Source organism: Condylura cristata, unplaced genomic scaffold (genome assembly GCF_000260355.1).
Source record: "Condylura cristata isolate star-nosed mole 26May11 unplaced genomic scaffold, ConCri1.0 scaffold00005, whole genome shotgun sequence".
NCBI classification, from domain to species: domain Eukaryota; kingdom Metazoa; phylum Chordata; class Mammalia; order Eulipotyphla; family Talpidae; genus Condylura; species Condylura cristata.
Genome location: NW_004567106.1, coordinates 8,264,689 through 8,281,783, shown reverse-complemented (window position 1 = coordinate 8,281,783; position 17,095 = coordinate 8,264,689). Strand labels below are relative to the sequence as shown.

At 37.8% G+C, this 17,095-nt stretch overlaps 1 protein-coding gene across 1 annotated transcript in view; it reads left to right on the top strand.

Annotated features, from left to right (window-relative positions):
* Positions 1–17,095, top strand: part of MTERF1 (mitochondrial transcription termination factor 1) — a 198,650-nt gene that overhangs the window by 26,940 nt on the left and 154,615 nt on the right. The window contains exons 3-4 of the transcript XR_001145098.1: positions 3,477–3,532; positions 11,248–11,293. The gene's annotated coding sequence lies outside the window, so the exon portion shown is untranslated. The remainder of the gene's footprint in view (positions 1–3,476; positions 3,533–11,247; positions 11,294–17,095) is intronic.

Below are 17,095 nucleotides of genomic sequence, written 5' to 3'. Positions count from 1 at the left end.
ACGAAGTACACTGCTGAGGGGAGCAGCGGGCGGGGCAGGAGAGGTCTGCCACGCCATGTGGTCACCTCCGGGGCAGGCGGGGATCGAACTTGTGTGGAGCGGCTTTAGATTCTCAGTGCTGTGCTTTAACCCGCTGCGCCACCAGGGAGGGCCCAGAGCATATTTTTTAGTGTTGCTTAACACATACTATCCACTTTAATTCATCCTTTCCCTTAAGTCTTTTTCATTACCTGCATGAGTGTGATTGGCTTGAAGAGATCAGTGGGAAAGATTTTTAGATCCCCCTTTCCTTGTTAACCCTTGTAGTCTTTCAGTAGTACATTATTCAGTCACCATGCATTAGAGAGGTTCCCTGCGTTCTTTTTTAAAAAGATTTATTTATGCATACAGAACTGGGGCACAGGCCACAGGTGCAGGGGTGGTGAGAGGATTTACCAGACAGAGTAAAGAGCAGAACAGACAGATCTATGAAGTACACTGATGAGGGGAGCAGTGGGCAAGACAGAAGAGGTCTGCAGTGCCATGTGGGTCATGCCCCTAGCCGGGGATCGAACTTGAGGTGAAGTGTCTGTGGCTGTGGCTGCTGCCAACTTTGGAGTGCTGTGCTTTAACTGTTGCACCTCCCTGCTTTCTTTTTTGTGGTTGGTTTCTAGTTTGATAATTATATGATCAGAGAGGTATTTGGTCTGATTTCTTGTCTTGTGTATGGGGTTAATCTGGAGAACGTTGCATGTGTATTCAGCTTTTTGGAGGTGTTGTATGCCCCATAAAAATTAAACTCATGCAGCCTTAATCATGATTTCTTCATCAATGGCAATTACAGTTACCATTATTCTAGTTCAGGTGGGATGGAAGGCAAACTTTCAAAGTTATACACTTATTGTCTCTCAGCTCCAGATTTAATTTTCAAAACTTTCTTGGGAAAACAAATTGGGTCCTTAAGCATTTCTCTGTTACAGTGAGAATGCTAGAGGTTGTCACAGGGACACTACAAGAGGATGAGAACATCCCTTCCTGGTTATGTATACTACATTTTATTATCTTTATCTTGCTTCAGGATCCAGTTGTTCATGTGCTATGGGCCATCGACTGGTGTTCTACCCCTACATGTACCCCCAAAATTTCCCTTGGTAATCCATAGGCCTTTGTGGACCAGGTAACTAACTTACTTTGGTCTTTGACACAAGCTATGCGACGGTTATCGTCTGACAGATTCCGGGTAGCTCGGGAAAAGCTCTGAAAGATCAGACTTTACATGCTAACTTGTGTTATGACCTCCCTTTTTTGTATAATCGTAATATCAAAATATTCTGATCAATTTTCAGCTTACAATTGGATTGCCTCAGCTGCATAAGGCCTGCCTGCTCTGACAAGCAAGCACTGCACCAGGGTGAGAAATTCCTCTGAAGTCAAAAGTGACTTAACAATTGGCTGATCAATAAAAACAAAAGGGCTGTTTCTGCAAAGTCTCTCACTGCCTGAGGAGGAAAACCCAAATCTTATTCTACTATCTCACCTAGCCTCCTATTCAGCTTCTACGGAATTACTCAAACTTCCTACTGTCTGGCTTTAGATATGGAAATTCATCCAGGATGTCTGTTTTAGAGCTAGTCAAGTTTTTTACCTGCTACACTTCAAAGCAATCCACAAAAGTCTTTCTGGCTAGTCTTTCAGGATTCTACTACCTAGTCTTTAGATAAGGAAATTCACCCATGTCTCCTATTTAGAGCAAATTATACTTTCTACTGTCTGGACCTCAAGGAAACTTACTTAAAACCTTTTAGCAAGTTTCTTCAAAGTAGGAAACTTATTTAAAACCTTGTAGCTAGTTTCTTGATTAGCAAGAAATTTCCTCTTCCTGCGACCCCAGACCATTTTCTTAGAAAAAAGGTGATTGTGATCTTAACCCCTTTCATATGCTAATGCTATCCCCCTGCCTGCTGGAAATGTATAAAATAAACCTCTGCTGAAGGCAGAGCAGGAAGATTTGCACCCAACTCCGACTCCCGTGTCTTCCTCACACCCGCTCCTCTCCCCCTCTTGGAATCTCCGCACGCCGACTTCTTCCCATCTTAGGGCCCTGCCTGTGTTGCCTCCAGACACCTCAAAAGTTGGAGCTGGTCTCCGACAGGTCTTCCTAAGGTGGACACTGGTGTCTTCTGGCACCATTCTAGCAGTAATACTCTAATATCTTCTGAGTATATGACCACCAGCCTTGCTTAGTTGCACTGCACTCCAGGAATTTGTTTTCTATAACTGTTCTATCATGGCTTTCTGCCATGTTTTTTTTCCCCCTGTGGCTATGGATCAGTTTTGGTTTGGGCAACTCAGCAAACATCTCTACTGACCAATGGGCTGTGACCATGTCTTTTTCAATGCAGTCTTTACCCAGTCTTGGGGAGGAGCATCACCTTGCAAATTTCTTCTTGTCAACTATAGTGTTGTCTTACATTTTTATAGTTACTCCTTTAACATAGTGAAATAAGTTTTTTTTTTAAAGATTTATTTATTTATGCATACAGAACTGGGGTACAGGCCAGAGGTGCAGGGGTGGTGAGAGGCTTCATCAGGGACAAAGTGGGTAGCAGAACAGGCAGATCAACAAAGCACACTGCTGAGGGGAGCAGTGGGCGGGTCAAGAGAGGTCTGCCATGCCATGTGGTCACCTCCTGGGGCAGGGATCAAACTCTTCCTGAAGTGGCTTTAGCCTCTTAGTGCTGTGCTTTAATCCACCCACTGCACCACCAGGGAGGGCCAGTGAAATAAGTTTTTATGCCTTTTTCTTTCTATTCAAATTTGTGTGCCCTGATTATACCCAGACTTGTATAGTATCATTCCTTTATCTATATTGTATATGTACCTGACAGATTAGTTTTCCTACAACTAAGCGCTAATTAAAAACACCAACCGATTACTTTTTTAAAAAAAGTAATTGTAATAAAGTAAAAACAAAAATCAACAAACAATGATAAACCAGAGACATTCTATGGGGGGGAGCAGAGAGGGGAATAGGATCAAAGCTGGGGTGGAGGGGAAGGGCACTTGGGACTATGGTGATGGCACATGGGTGAAGTGGTGGTGGGAAGTCCAAGGGAATTACAAACGGGATGAAAAAATGTACAAAATGAAAAATGATGTAATATATATATTTTTTGTACATTTGTATATATAGTATGAAAAAACAAAAGAAAAACAACAACCAACTCCCATACCACCCAAACAAAAAACAGAAAAAACAGCAATCCTTGAGTGCTTCTGTTTTGGGGAAGGATGTCCTAAAGGAACTCTATAGAGTTCCTACTCCAGCTTTCTGGACTCCACCCCCTACTCCAGTGACTGGAAACTACAACTCCCAGCAGTACCTGGGAGAGAATTGCAAGGGCACAAGGGAAGAGCTAAACAGGCATTCTGGGTCTTTGAGGGGTAAATAGGGAACTATTTTGTTGAGTGCTCTCTCTCTCTCTCTCTTGGGAAAGGTGTCTCGGGACTGCGACTATCAGTTTGTCCCCAGAGCTCCAAGTCAGTGGAGTTGGTAAGATATTCAAGTTATGTTGTATCTCTCTCTCTCTTTCCCTGGGTTGTTCCTTTTCCTTTCCCCTTTTGTAAATAAACCCATTATTGACCCTTTTGTGTGTGCTTGCAGTACAACTAAATTTTAAGCGCTTTAAGTTCACACTGGGGTGCCCTGTAACCATCTTTGGCACCCACTGTGGGGCGTGCCTAATTTACCCCCATGGTTGACCAGCCCATGATTGACCAGGTACCTTCCACTGGTCATGGTAAGCGCATTAGATCTGCAGGACACACGGCTTTATTGTTTCAAGTCATGAGAACTTTTTTTCTTTGTATTCAGCTCTCGCTGATGTTTACCACCATGACTTTGACCAGTTTTATGCCTACCTTAGGTTCTTTCAGTTTTATTCCAGCCTTAAGTCTCAGTACCCTTTTCCCATTGAATATCACCACCAGTTTTTTTTTTCTCTCTTTTTTTTTTTTAAGATTTATTTATTTATTCATATAGAACTGGAGTATAGGCCAGAGATGTGGAGGGTGAGAGGATTCACCAGAGACAGAACGGGGAGTAGAACAGGCAGATCAACGAAGTACGCTGCTGAGGGGAGCAGTGGGTGGGTCAGAAGAGGTCTACCTCGCCATGTGGACTCCTCTGGGGCAGGCGGGAATCGAACTTATACGGAAGTGGCTTAAGCTTCTTAGTGCAGTGCTTTAACCTGCTGCACCACCAGGGAGGGCCACCAGTTTTTATAAGTATCAATAATCTGGTGATATGGTTTATGGCAAATGCTGTTGCTTTTGTTCTCTATGGGTGGCTTCCAAGCCATTCCTGTTTTGCAGTCTGTGCTTCTGGGTGTCTTCTTGATCCTTTGTATCAATATTATTTTTTACATTTTTGGCTCTGTGAGAGGAAGTGGAGGGAGCTCTGCTTCTTCTATTGCAAACTTGCAACAAATTCGGGCTCTTACTGAAAACATGCAGCAGCGAATACAGACAATTAATTCGGTTATAAATAGTATGAAAAATGAGAATCAGATTGCCCTTGACTCTATCAAGCTATGCAAGCCCAGATACAAGATGCCTTCCATAAATTAGATATGGCCCAGGATCATATTATGGTACAGAGAAGGGGTAATAAGCCTTTCCCTGAGGACTGCAGGAGGGCGCAGTTAGAAGAGGAGGATTATTATTTGCTTAACACCTTAAACCCTTCAGGAAAAAATTGTTCCCTGCATAGCAATGCTCCTCCTGTTGAAACTCCTAAAGCTCCTGTGCAAACCCCCAAGGCTCCTATGGAAACTCCTAAGGCTTCACAGCCACCATTGCTCTCTGGAGAAGGAACTAACATGCCTTCTCCTTCCCATACTAGATGGGGCACTCTTTTTGGAAATAAGAATCACCTTGGAGCAGGGCATTTCCCTCTTAGATGTATGGCCGTAGGTGGTTTAAATGCACAAGGACAGACTGCTGGGTACTTTTGGTCACACAATCCTTTTAGTACAGCAGACCTGCTAAATTGGAGGAGCTCTGTTTCTTCTTATAGGCAAGATCTGAAGAGGATGGCAAACTTGTTTGCCTCTATCTTTCTTTCTCATGGTCCTAACTGTGCAGATATCCAGCTAATGTTGCAAACTTTATTGACCTCGGATGAGCAAAGGATGGTTTTTAAGAAAGCCAGGGAGGAAGCTGATTGTTTCCAACAGGATGTAGAATCCCCAGAACTAGACGTGGCTATCTATCCTGATGATAGATCCCAACTGGAACCCCAATGAAGGGGATATGGATATGTTGGAGCTCTATAAAAAAGTGTTTATTGGTAGAGCTGCAGCAGGAGAGTCCCAAAAAACAAAAGAATTTTAATAAAATTCTGCATCTTGAACAAAGAGCTAATGAGGATTCATCTGAGGTCCTTGAACGAATTATCCGAACATATGCCAGACACACAGATATAAATCCAGATGCCACAGAAAATGCTCGTCTGATCACAATGGTGTTCATTACGCATAGTGCCCCAGACATCAGGAGGAAATTAGCAAAGTTGGATGGTGTTACCAAGATGAGTACATCCCAGTTAGTAGCCCTGGCATTTAGAGTGTATAATAACAGAGAGGAAAAGAGACCTAAACCTGTGACTGGCAACATAGAACAGAGTTTCAGGGTAACAATAACAGAATGGCAGGTGGACTCATGAGACATGAACCTCTAAGATGGAATCATTGTGCCTACTTCAAGTGCGAGGGCCATTGGAAGTATGAATGTCCCAGATTACAGGTCAACAGGAGTCATTGTAATGACAGGAGACAAGGAAGAAGGTCAGTGCTACCCCACCATGATTCACACAAAGGTTATAGGAGAGAATATAGACAGAGTGCATGGGGTCCAGAACCAAGGAAGGAGGAAAGGAGACAAGTGATGGCTCAGAGCAGAGACTCAGAAGAGAGGAAGGAATACAAACAGGATACCAGAGATTAAGAGACGACTACAGAGGAAAGGAGACAAATGATAATATACAGCAGAGATTTAGATGAAGAATAAGGGAGCCCTGAGGCTCCACTAGATCTAAAATGGTCCATTAAAATGTCTTCTTTTTCAGCTATGTAGCAGTGTACTTCAAAATACACTTTCAGAAGGACCCTGAGATAAGTCCTTCAGTCTTGTTCTTGATATTTCCTTGGATATTTTCCCTTTCTATTTCTTTTTGTTAGTTTGTTTAAATCATTTTGGCTTATATAAGTAAAACTGCAGTTACATATGATTCCACATGACATAACTAAGAATACTGTCTGTGTCTATATGTTGAATGTATGTTTTTTACTTGTGTTTAATTGTCTTGGCCTCAAGGTGTTCTAAATTGGTTTAGATAGTGCCTATAGATATTGTAAACAAACAAATGAAATTATAATCTTCATGGTAACTAATTTGCTTAAAAAAGAAAGGTTGTATTTGTGTGTGTATATATATATATATATATATATACACACAAATACAACCTTTCTTTTTTAAACAAATTAATACAACCTTTCTTTTTTAAACAAATTAAAATGTCAGACAAATGAAAGTTTGGAATAACTAAGGTTGTGGGGTAAAAAAGAGTCTCTAGTTATGAAATACAGAAAATAGGAAAACTACATGGCTATGGTTAGAATGTCAACGTTGTCTTACTGAACTGAGCTGGAGCTTTCATGGAATTGAGATTGTCTTTGCTGTTATTTTTGTCTTCTTCATATTTGTGACAAAGCTTCCCAGAATTCTAAATTGAAATACAATTTGGTAGCTTGTCATTTGTTTCATCAAAGGAAGTTTTGTGGAACCTCAGTAGAGCTCCTGAGACACTCCACAATTTCTCCTTTCCCCCCCTGGGAAAGCATTCAGATCAATTTGTCTAATTTGGTATACATAATAAAGTAAAACTGGGAAGGAAGCATTGTCACTTGGAAAAAGGTAAACTTTGGGCATGAACACAGCTGTTAACCTTGTTTTTCTAACATGTTAAAAAACATTTTTTATATGTATTTGATATACATATAAGAATATGTACATTTTGAATGTTGATCATTGGTATTTTCAGAAATTGTTTCTGAAGAAATTTGATAGTCTGATATTTGTAGTAATTGTTTCTAAAGAAATTTTTTTCTTGTTTCCAGTAATAGCTCTCAAGAGATTCTAATTGATTGAACTTTTGATAATGGGAACATATTTTCCACAAAGAATTGAATAGAGTGATTTTACTAAGTTTTGTGTGAAATACTATTGACATTTTTGTTTGATTCAAAGACAATTTTTTTGCTGTGAATGACCAGAATCTACAATAATATTCCAATTTTTTTTCAACAGACCTAATTTTTGTTTCCATTTCTTCTCTCCCCTTGATACCAACACAGTATAAAAATTGTACTAGTAATTTTTACTACTCATGAGTCTGTTTTTGCATAACTTTAATAGGGAATTTTGTCTGCTTAAACTAAAGAAATTGGCAAAGTGCTTCATTGGCTTTGTTTGGCATTCTCCTGGAACTTCAAACAGAACTGAACCAAGAAGAAGAGCACCTGCTGCTTTGTAGGGTTCCAGAAACCTCTAAGGAAGGTGAGGAAACTTGCCTCCATTGGAAGGACTGGACAACCTGAGAAAAACATTGAGCCCTGGTAACCTCGAGAAGAGGTGACCCCAGGTTGAATCTGCTGAGACTGATGTTCCTGAAGCCTATGTTGACTGGACACCGACTGTTCACACTGATACTATATGGAGTGTTCCAAAAAAGCCAACTGAAAATTGCTGTTTGGCTAGTCTACCCTGTGATTTTATGCACAAAACAGGAAAATGGTTAAAAGGTAGCTTGAATTTGTAAATAGGTTGTACTTGTTGGATTAAGTTGGAATCAAGGTTGAAAGAACTTGTTTTTAGAGAAGTTAAATGAGTTTTTAAAGATTTTTGCTTGTTCCTGTTATTTTGACATACATAAGACATATATGTATATAATGTGTGTGTGTGTATCACATACATACTTCCAGTATGTACGTATGTGTGTGTGTATGGACATATATATATATATGTGTGTGTGTGTTTATGTCCATGGACATATTGTGTGTGTGTGGACATATATGTCCACACACACACATACGTACATACTGGAAGTATGTATATGATGGACTGTTTTCTAGTAATTGGTATCTGTTGTTTCTTTTCAATACACTTGAAACTTTGCGAAGACTGGAAACCTTACGAAGACTGTCTCTTAAGACTACACCCTGTGATCTATGCCACCATAGATACGGTGGTATGAAATCAAAAGGGGGAAATTGTTAAGGGGAGAGGATGTCCTAAAGGAACTCTACAGAGTTTTGTGGACTCCACCCCCCTACTCCAGTGATTGGAAACTATAACTCCCAGCAGTACCCGGGAGAGAATTGCAAGGGCACAAGAGCAGAGGTAAGAAGGCATTCTGGGACTTTGGGGGATAAATAGGGAGCAATTTTGTCGAGTGCTATCTCTCTCTCACTTGGGAAAGGTGTCTTGGGACTGCAACTGGGGCTATCAGTTTGTTACCAGAGCTCCAAGTCAGTGGAGCTCTCTCTCTTTCCGTGGATTATTCCTTTTCCTTTCCCCTTTTTGTAAAGAAACCCATTATTGATCCTTTTGTGTGTGCTTGCAGTACAATTAAATTTTTTTTTATTTTTTATTATTATTTTTTAAAGTTTATTTTTACATCATTTTGCACATTTTTTTTTCATCTCAATTGTAATCCCCACGGGTTTCCCATCACCAAATCACCCCTGTGCCACCACCATAGTCCCGTGCATTTCCCTCCTTACCCCCCGTTTTTGATCCCATTCCCCACTCCACCCCCACAGAATGTCTCTGGTCTATGGTTGTTCATTATTTTTGTTATTTTCTCGCCTGGTCCATTATACTTCTGCTATGAGTGAAACCATCCGGTATTTTTCTTTCTCTTTCTGGCTTATCTCACTAAGCATGATCTTTTCCAGCTCCATCCAAGTTGCTGCAAAAGACATGTGTTTCTCTTTTTTGGTTGCTGAGTAATATTCCATTGTATATATGTACCACATCTTTCTAATCCAGTCATCTACTTTTGGGCATTTGGGCTGCTTCCATGTTTTTCCAATTGTAAATAAAGCAGCAATAAACATGGGGGTACAAGTATCTTTTTCAATCAGTGTTTTTGTGTCTTTTGGGTAGATACCTAGGAGTGGGATTGCTGGGTCATAGGGAAGCTCCATGTTTAGCAGTTTGAGGAACCTCCAAACAGTTTTCCATAGTGGTTGTACTAGTTTGCATTCCCACCAGCAATGCAGGAGAGTTCCTTTTTCTCCACATCCTCGGCAACATTTGTTGTTGCTAGTTGTTTGAAGATGTGCCATTCTCACTGGGGTGAGGTGGTATCTCATTGTGGTTTTAATTTGCATTTCCCTTATTACGAGTGATGTTGAACATTTTTTCATATGCCTGTTGGCCATCTGCATTTCCTCTTTGGAGAAGTGTCTTTTTAGCTCTACTGCCCATTTTTTGATGGGGTTGGCAGTACAACTAAATTTTAAGTGCTGGGGTGAGGCCCCACAGACAGGCAGCCCAGTTCACACTGTGGTACCTGTAACACTTCTATGTTGCCTGTAAGTCAAGCCTTTTCATAATCTGGTTCCTGCTTATCTTTCCAATACTTATTTTCTGCTTTCCCTAAAATAATTAATGCAAGTAACACTGTATGGTACAGAAAACTCTGTCCTAGATTTGACTTTTAACTCTACCACTTATTACTAGGTAGGTAAAATATATGTACCTAGGCTCCTCTGAATTTCAGTTTACTTATCTGGAAAATGGAGATGGTAATAGTTTCTCTGACTACTACCAGGCTTCTTGTGAGGTTAAAGTAAATAATGCTTGTGAAAACTCTGAGAATTTAAAACTATTCTCTAACTGTAATGTACTGTCATAAGATTTGTGTAGTGATTTTTCCTTTTATAGAACTCAAACATGAAAAATAATGACAATGTCACAAATTGATCCTAGATTTCTGGACTGGCTAAAAGCGATCAAGGCAATATCTTTTTTAGAAGCCCAAACCAAACCTTATTTTTATAATTTGCATTTTTTATTTGTTCAGGATGGGTGAAATTAGACATTAGAAAGATCTTTTCTTTGCCCACATAGCTACAAAATGGAATGACTGTAAAGTTCTGGGAAAGGGTAGAATGTTTGTCTTTTTCATCACTGGCTCCTGAGAGCAATTGTTCATTACTTGGATAGACAGATAATTTCATTCATGTATGTGAATTCATTAAAATTGTATTCTGCCCCTATGTGCTCATGTGCTTTGGTTGTTTGTGTAAAATATGCAGAAGTACTTTGAAAACTATAAAATAGTAGGAAATTAATTATTTTCAGAAGATTAAACTCGAGAAGGAAAAGCTTTCAAGCTGGGCTTATTACATATTCATATCCCATGGTAGAGGTATTCTGAGTGCATGAGAACTTGTGAAGGGCTGTAAGGTCTTAAGTCTGTGATAAAAGGTTTAGGACCTAACTGTTGTATAAAAGAGGCAGATTTCTCCAGTTGCTCATAGGTTGGACTCATTTTTGTGGGTATTATTAGGCCAGCCTGTGGGTGTAAGAAGAGCAAGCAGGTGGCTCGTCTTAATTCCTCATAATCTTGGATATATAATGCTGGGGGAAATAGTAATTCCAGGAGAACTGAAACATGAATTAAAAGGTGTTTAAGGCCCTCCCTGGTGGCGCAGCAGGTTAAAGCACAGCACTGAGAAGCTAAAGCCACTTCCGCATGAGTTCGATCCCCGCCTGCCCGGAGGTGACCACACGGCACGGTAGACCTCTCCTGACCCGCCCGCTGCTCCCCTCAGCAGTGTACTTTGTCAATCTGCCTGTTCTGCTCCCTAGTCTGTCTCTGGTGAATCCTATCACCCTCCACATCTCTGGCCTGTACCCCAGTTTTGTATGAATAAATAAATCTTTAAAAAAGAAAGTGTTTAAGATTGTATTAAAAAAAATCTTTAGTGAGGAAATACAGCTTCCTTTGTATCTTGAAGAGAAAGCTGAGTTCAACAGATAATAAAAAAGTAGCTGTTGCACCATTCCACCATTTGCTTAAAAAAAAATTAACTTTCTATAACTCTTTGTATTTTCCAAAGGCTTTTACAAACACATGCCCCTTGCTCCTTCCCATAACAAAGCTCTGATCAAAGTATTTATTTTTCTATTTTCTAGATGACAAGAGTTCCAGAGGAGTGAAGTCATTATCCTAGGTTCCAGGGTGAGTCAAAGGTAGACTGAGCTTTTGAACCTTTGATACAGAGTTCTTGGCTTAATTATTCTGCAACATGTTATTTCCTGCCTTGACTAAAGCTCTACAAATTAGTTGAAAGAATTCTTAATCTAAGAAGCCAAGTCTAGAATTGTAAATAAAGGATACTCAGTGAGGAAGCTTGAGGCTTTATTAAAACTAAGGCTCCTGAGCCACCAGATTTAGGAGGTTGTGAAGAAGAGTTGATGTGATTCATAGACTTCAGAAGAGGTACTCCTCAGGTCTGGGGATTATGGCTATATCTCTGTATGGAAGAAATCTGAAAGTAATGTTTGTAGGACTGGCATCTGAGAAAGTGGTTCAGCTTAGCTTTTGAAATTTGTGACCAGTTCTCACGTACCCACTAAACTTGTGTGTTAGAGTTCATTTTCCCAGCGGATAACCTGGCCAGTCTCCAATTCATGAAACTAATTTAGGCTATATATATTTTTTGTAATATGAATCTATTTCAAATTTGATGTAAGATCACTGACTAGTACATTGCCAAATACCCTCTAGGCACCTCAATAAATATTTATTAATGTTAATCAAGAGTGATTATTTTCAATATTTACATTTGAAATATGTACTCTGCCAGTACTACAACAGGGAACACTTTCAAGATGATTCATTTTCATTTATATTTAGTGATTTATTTCCTAGGCTCTTAAATTTTGGTAGAGACTTGATGATGGCATTGTTATTATTTTTTATTTTACTCTTAAGGTAATTAGCAAATGTTAGTCCTATTTTATAGATGAGGATTGTAAAAAGGAAAGGAGAGTAATATTCAAAAAGTGTTACAGTGGATTAAAGTGAGTAGGGAATGAAAATTTAACATTATGATTCCATATTTCACTAAAAATAGTTTAGTTACATAAACTAAAGCAATGGTTAATAACTTACAATGAGGCATGGTTAGTTTATATATATGGAACTATTATCCAGATTAGAATTTAGTTTTGAAAACTGGATTTTTCTTTTAATTCTAACTGTGAGATTATAGGCTCAACCAGAATTTAGTGGCTATTTGTTTTCCCACTGAATTTAATTTGATTTTCTATCCTGATGATTCAGATGGCTATTTACCTATTTATATCACTGCAATTTTTTTCTAATCACTCTATAAATTGGTCTAATATTTTGTCATTTAATGTTCATATTTAAAAACAGTTGAAACTAAAATGATTAATCACTTCACTTAAAGTAGAAAATGGCTTCAGTAGTTTAGTTATTTCAGAAATTACTTCTGTAGATATTTTAGATGTATATAACCTAGTCATCTTTATAATGTCACATGAAAATAAAATTTGTAACTAGTCTGTATATTTAAAAATAATGATATCAATGATAGTGTAACTTTTTTTCTTGTTAAAGTTAATTTTAGAAAACATTTTAAGAGTATTAAATATTTTCATCATTTGTTTAAATAGTTTTTCTCAACAGATGATTTAACTCTGTACCAGAGTTAACAGAAATATTTATTAAAATTCAGAGTTCAGGATCTCAATCCAAATCTACTGAACATGACTCTTATCACAGGAGTTCTGCAATCTGCATTTAATATATGTTGTGACTTTTCCAAGCTGCAGGTAATTTAGCATTACTTCAAGGTGAGAGGCTGGGGGACACGAGGGCTCAGTCAAGGGAGACGAGCAAGGACATGAACAGTACAATATGCTGTGACCTTCAGATCTTGCCTGAAGGTAACAGAGATTTAAGATAGTTCAACAAATTTATTGAACTCATTTGAGTTAATTTTATACTTTATTTATCTAGAGAGTTAATCTTATTACCAAGAAAGATAGATGAAGTAACTATATTTTTACATATAATTACTTTGAAGGGTATCAGATATATGTAATTTAATCTGCATCACTTTGGCATTAATGGTTCTAAATTTTTTGTTTGTAAGTTATGACTCATATAAACAACTATTATTTTCCTATCACAACTCATAAAAGTTAATGTCCAAAAAAAGAGCCTCAAGGATCAAACTGGTAATATGGGTAATATACATATACAATGATAAAATACTGGGTACCTATAAATGTCATCATATGATAATAAAGTGGAAAATATTCCTGAATCAACTTGTTTAAAGACTGTATACTTTATAGAATTAATTTTGTAGTAATTTATACTGATTTGAGTACATTTGTAACTTGCCTCCTGTATAAATAAAAATATAATTGTGACCAGGTTAGTTTGCTGAAATAAACAACATAAAATGTGACAACACAATAAAGGATGATTTCTCACTCATGTCACAGCACAATTTTTTTTTTTTATTAAAAAGTTTATTTTTACATCATTTTTCACATTTTTTTTTTCATCTCAATTGTAATCCCCACGGGTTTCCCATCACCAAATCACCCCTGTGCCACCACCATAGTCCCGTGCATTTCCCTCCCTTCCCCCCCCCGTTTTTGATCCCATTCCCCACTCCACCCCCACATAATGTCTCTGGTCTATGGTTGTTCATTATCACAGCACAATTTTTAGGGGTTGTTGGGAGCTTTACTCTGGAGACTTTACTCTGTGCTGAGATCCAGGCTTTTTCCAATGAATTATTATATCACTACTTAAGGCCTTGAAATCTTGCCTGTATTCAGCCTTCCTACAAGCTAGGAAGAGAGTGTAGAAAAACTACAGGTGTTTTTAAGCACCTAAGTGGAGGGACATTCATCATCCCCTCTGCTACATTATGTCAGTAAGAACTAGTTAAGGAATTATGATGTGTAACTTCTTTAAGAAAGAAGAGAACAGAGTCTTTGCCAGAGCAGTCTATTATTACAGATCACTCATACCAGATATGTACTAGGGGGTAAGAATCTACAGTACGCTAACATACTATAGGTAATTCCCAACTTAGTTGTATCCCTTACGGTCAGACTTTGTTAGGTGGCCCATGGCAGTCTTTATCAATTTCTTTTTTGATTGCACTCCAATAAGTAATGTAGTAATATATAGTGATTCGATATCAGTACATATATACTAATATAAAGATTTAATAACTGTTGTTAAGGAAACAGTAACTATTCTTATTCTATGTGGCATTTTCTAAAGTTTCTTTCTATTTTATATTTGTGCCTTTCTCAACACTAGATTAGTTGGGTCATCTTGGAAGGCTCCATTCCATCTCTAGCACAGTCTCTGCTGCTAAAGGGAGATAGATGCTTGGAGGAGGTTAAGTCTGGGTTTCCTGACATGGGTGATTCTCACTGTAGTGCTTTAGGTATTTAAATTTGACATTATCTCTTATGATCACCTCTGTGTGCTTTTCTTCTCCCCTATAGGTCAGATTGTCAGATTTTGCAAATGAATTGAATTGGAAAAGAATTTCCAATAAAATTTGAATTTCAAACAGTAGATAAATTTTGGGTATGACTATATGGCATGAAACTTTTGGAATATGCTTACACTAAAAATTTATTTGTTGAAACTTAAATTAGCTGGGATTCCTATTATTATCTAGAAATCTTGTCTACAGTGAGTAAGATAATGCAGAGGGGAGGTTTTAGTTTAGCTGCCATTTATTTCTCTTTGTTGTAGATAATAAGGAAATAAGGCACTTTGGATTTAGGGATGGGATGGAGGAGAGGTTGTGAGTTTGGCCCTATCTAGTATAGAGGCATGGAGAATATAGAAATTGTGATTAAGATAAGTGGGAGTTAGCAAAGAAATGGAGGGTGGCATAGATCTGAGAGAGGTACTGGCAAAGTGAGTGAGTATGCACAAGAAGTATTTCTGTAGTTTTATATGTAACTGCATATTTTGGAATCAATAAACAATGACTAGTATGGATGGAATGACATATTAGGTATTTTTGACATCCACTGTTGCCAACTGCAATGCAATAGCTAAAAAACCAAAAAGCTAGTGCTGTTACTGTAGTTGTCATTCAAATAATTTAATTTATTTTAAAAGTTATATAGATATTTAGCTAGCTTATGCAATTAATAAATCTAACAGAAAAAAATTCTAGTGGCTATTTTCTGGTTAATGACACTACAATTTGAATACTAAAAGTCTGCATTGAATTCAACTATAGTGAATTAATAGTAATCTCCCAAGTATCTTCTCTTTAACAGCATTAATTTCTGTAGTGTTTTCCTGTTTATTCCTCCCCCATTTTTCTCCTTCAGGGCCATGTGTGTTTAATTTTATTGACTTAATATTAAATCAATATTTTTATAGTAAATCAGATACTCAAGACATTTAATTTTCATGAAAATTAAAGTAGAGGAGTTCTTTTAGTGTTTTGCTAGGTTATTGTTCTGAGTACTGACATGGAATAGGGAACTGAAAACAAATTATAAAGCAGGTGATATACATGACATTCACATTACCTACAAAAGTCTGCAAGGGGACAATTGATTTTGCTTTTTTCCCCTGCAAAATATTCCCAAACCACTATGCAATTAAAATTTCTAACCCAATACTCCAGGTACTAATGTAGTAATGGTACAGAGCTATATAATTTAATGCTGCCTTTAAAAATAGATACTGTGAATACTTTGAGTGATATATAGTACAATAAAATTTGATTATGTTTATATATTGATAAAATGTCCTTTTATTTTTTTTTTGCATTACCTAAATTTACTTAACTTTGACTAACTGGAGGGCACCTTTGGTTACTTTTTAAAAAGTACTTTCATTGTGAGTTGGTTAGTACAAGTGGGACTTTTATAAATTTCATTGGCCTATTTTTGTTAGTCTTATGATTTTCCAAAGAGAAAAAAAGTTTTGAGTTACAAGCTTGTTGTTTCTGAGATAGCTGCTGAGAAAGAACAATAGCAGCTCATTTTTCTGGGCAAAAGAAACATAGACATTCCTGCTAGGCATGGCTGCTCTACTTCGGTAGGGTAAAATTGTTTTTGTCATTCCCTTACTTTTTTTTGCCAAACAGATAATTAATTAATTTGCATTTAATTATCTTTCACTAATGATTATAGAGACAACAACCTACCTTAAACTACCAGTCCATAAGTAAAGTTTAGATGCACCTTTTTTTTCCCAAATAAATAATATAATACTTATTTTTACATCATTTTGTGCATTTTTCCATCTCAGTTGTAACCCCGTGGGCTTCCCACCACCAAATCACGTGTGTGTCATCACCATAGTCCAGTGCATACCCCCTCTCCATTTTTGATCCTATTCCCCACTCCATACCCATAAAATGTCTCTGGCATATAGCTGTTCATCATCATTATTATTTTCTCGCTTGGTCCGTTATACTCCTTAGATGCACCTTCTTTAATGAAGATCATTTATTCACTCATTGACCTTTTCAACAAATATTGATTATGTGTCCACTATGTATCAGTAACTAGGGGTTCTGATCAGGTTCTGGGTTCTGGGTTCTGGGGCTTCAACAGTAAGCACAACAGACTATCATCTTGATCTATAGACCCAAGATTACATTCTAGTGGAGGAGACAGACACTAAGCAAAACAAATTAATAAAACATACAGCATCAGGTGGTTGTAAGTGTTATGGAGAAAAACAAAGACACAAAGAGGGAGTTCTTGAGTAAAGGACTGGGTTAAATTTTAAATAAAATGGTCAGAGAAGACCCTACTGGCACCAGAGACAAAGGATGACAAAGAATGAATCTTGTAAATGTATCTGAGGAAAGTGTTCTGAGAAAAAGAAATAGCAAGTGTCAAGGCCCTGTGGTAGAAGAGTCTTCTTGATGTGTTAACAACATGGTCATAAGACAGAAGCAGGGTGGAAGGCAGCATACAGGAGATAAGATCAGAG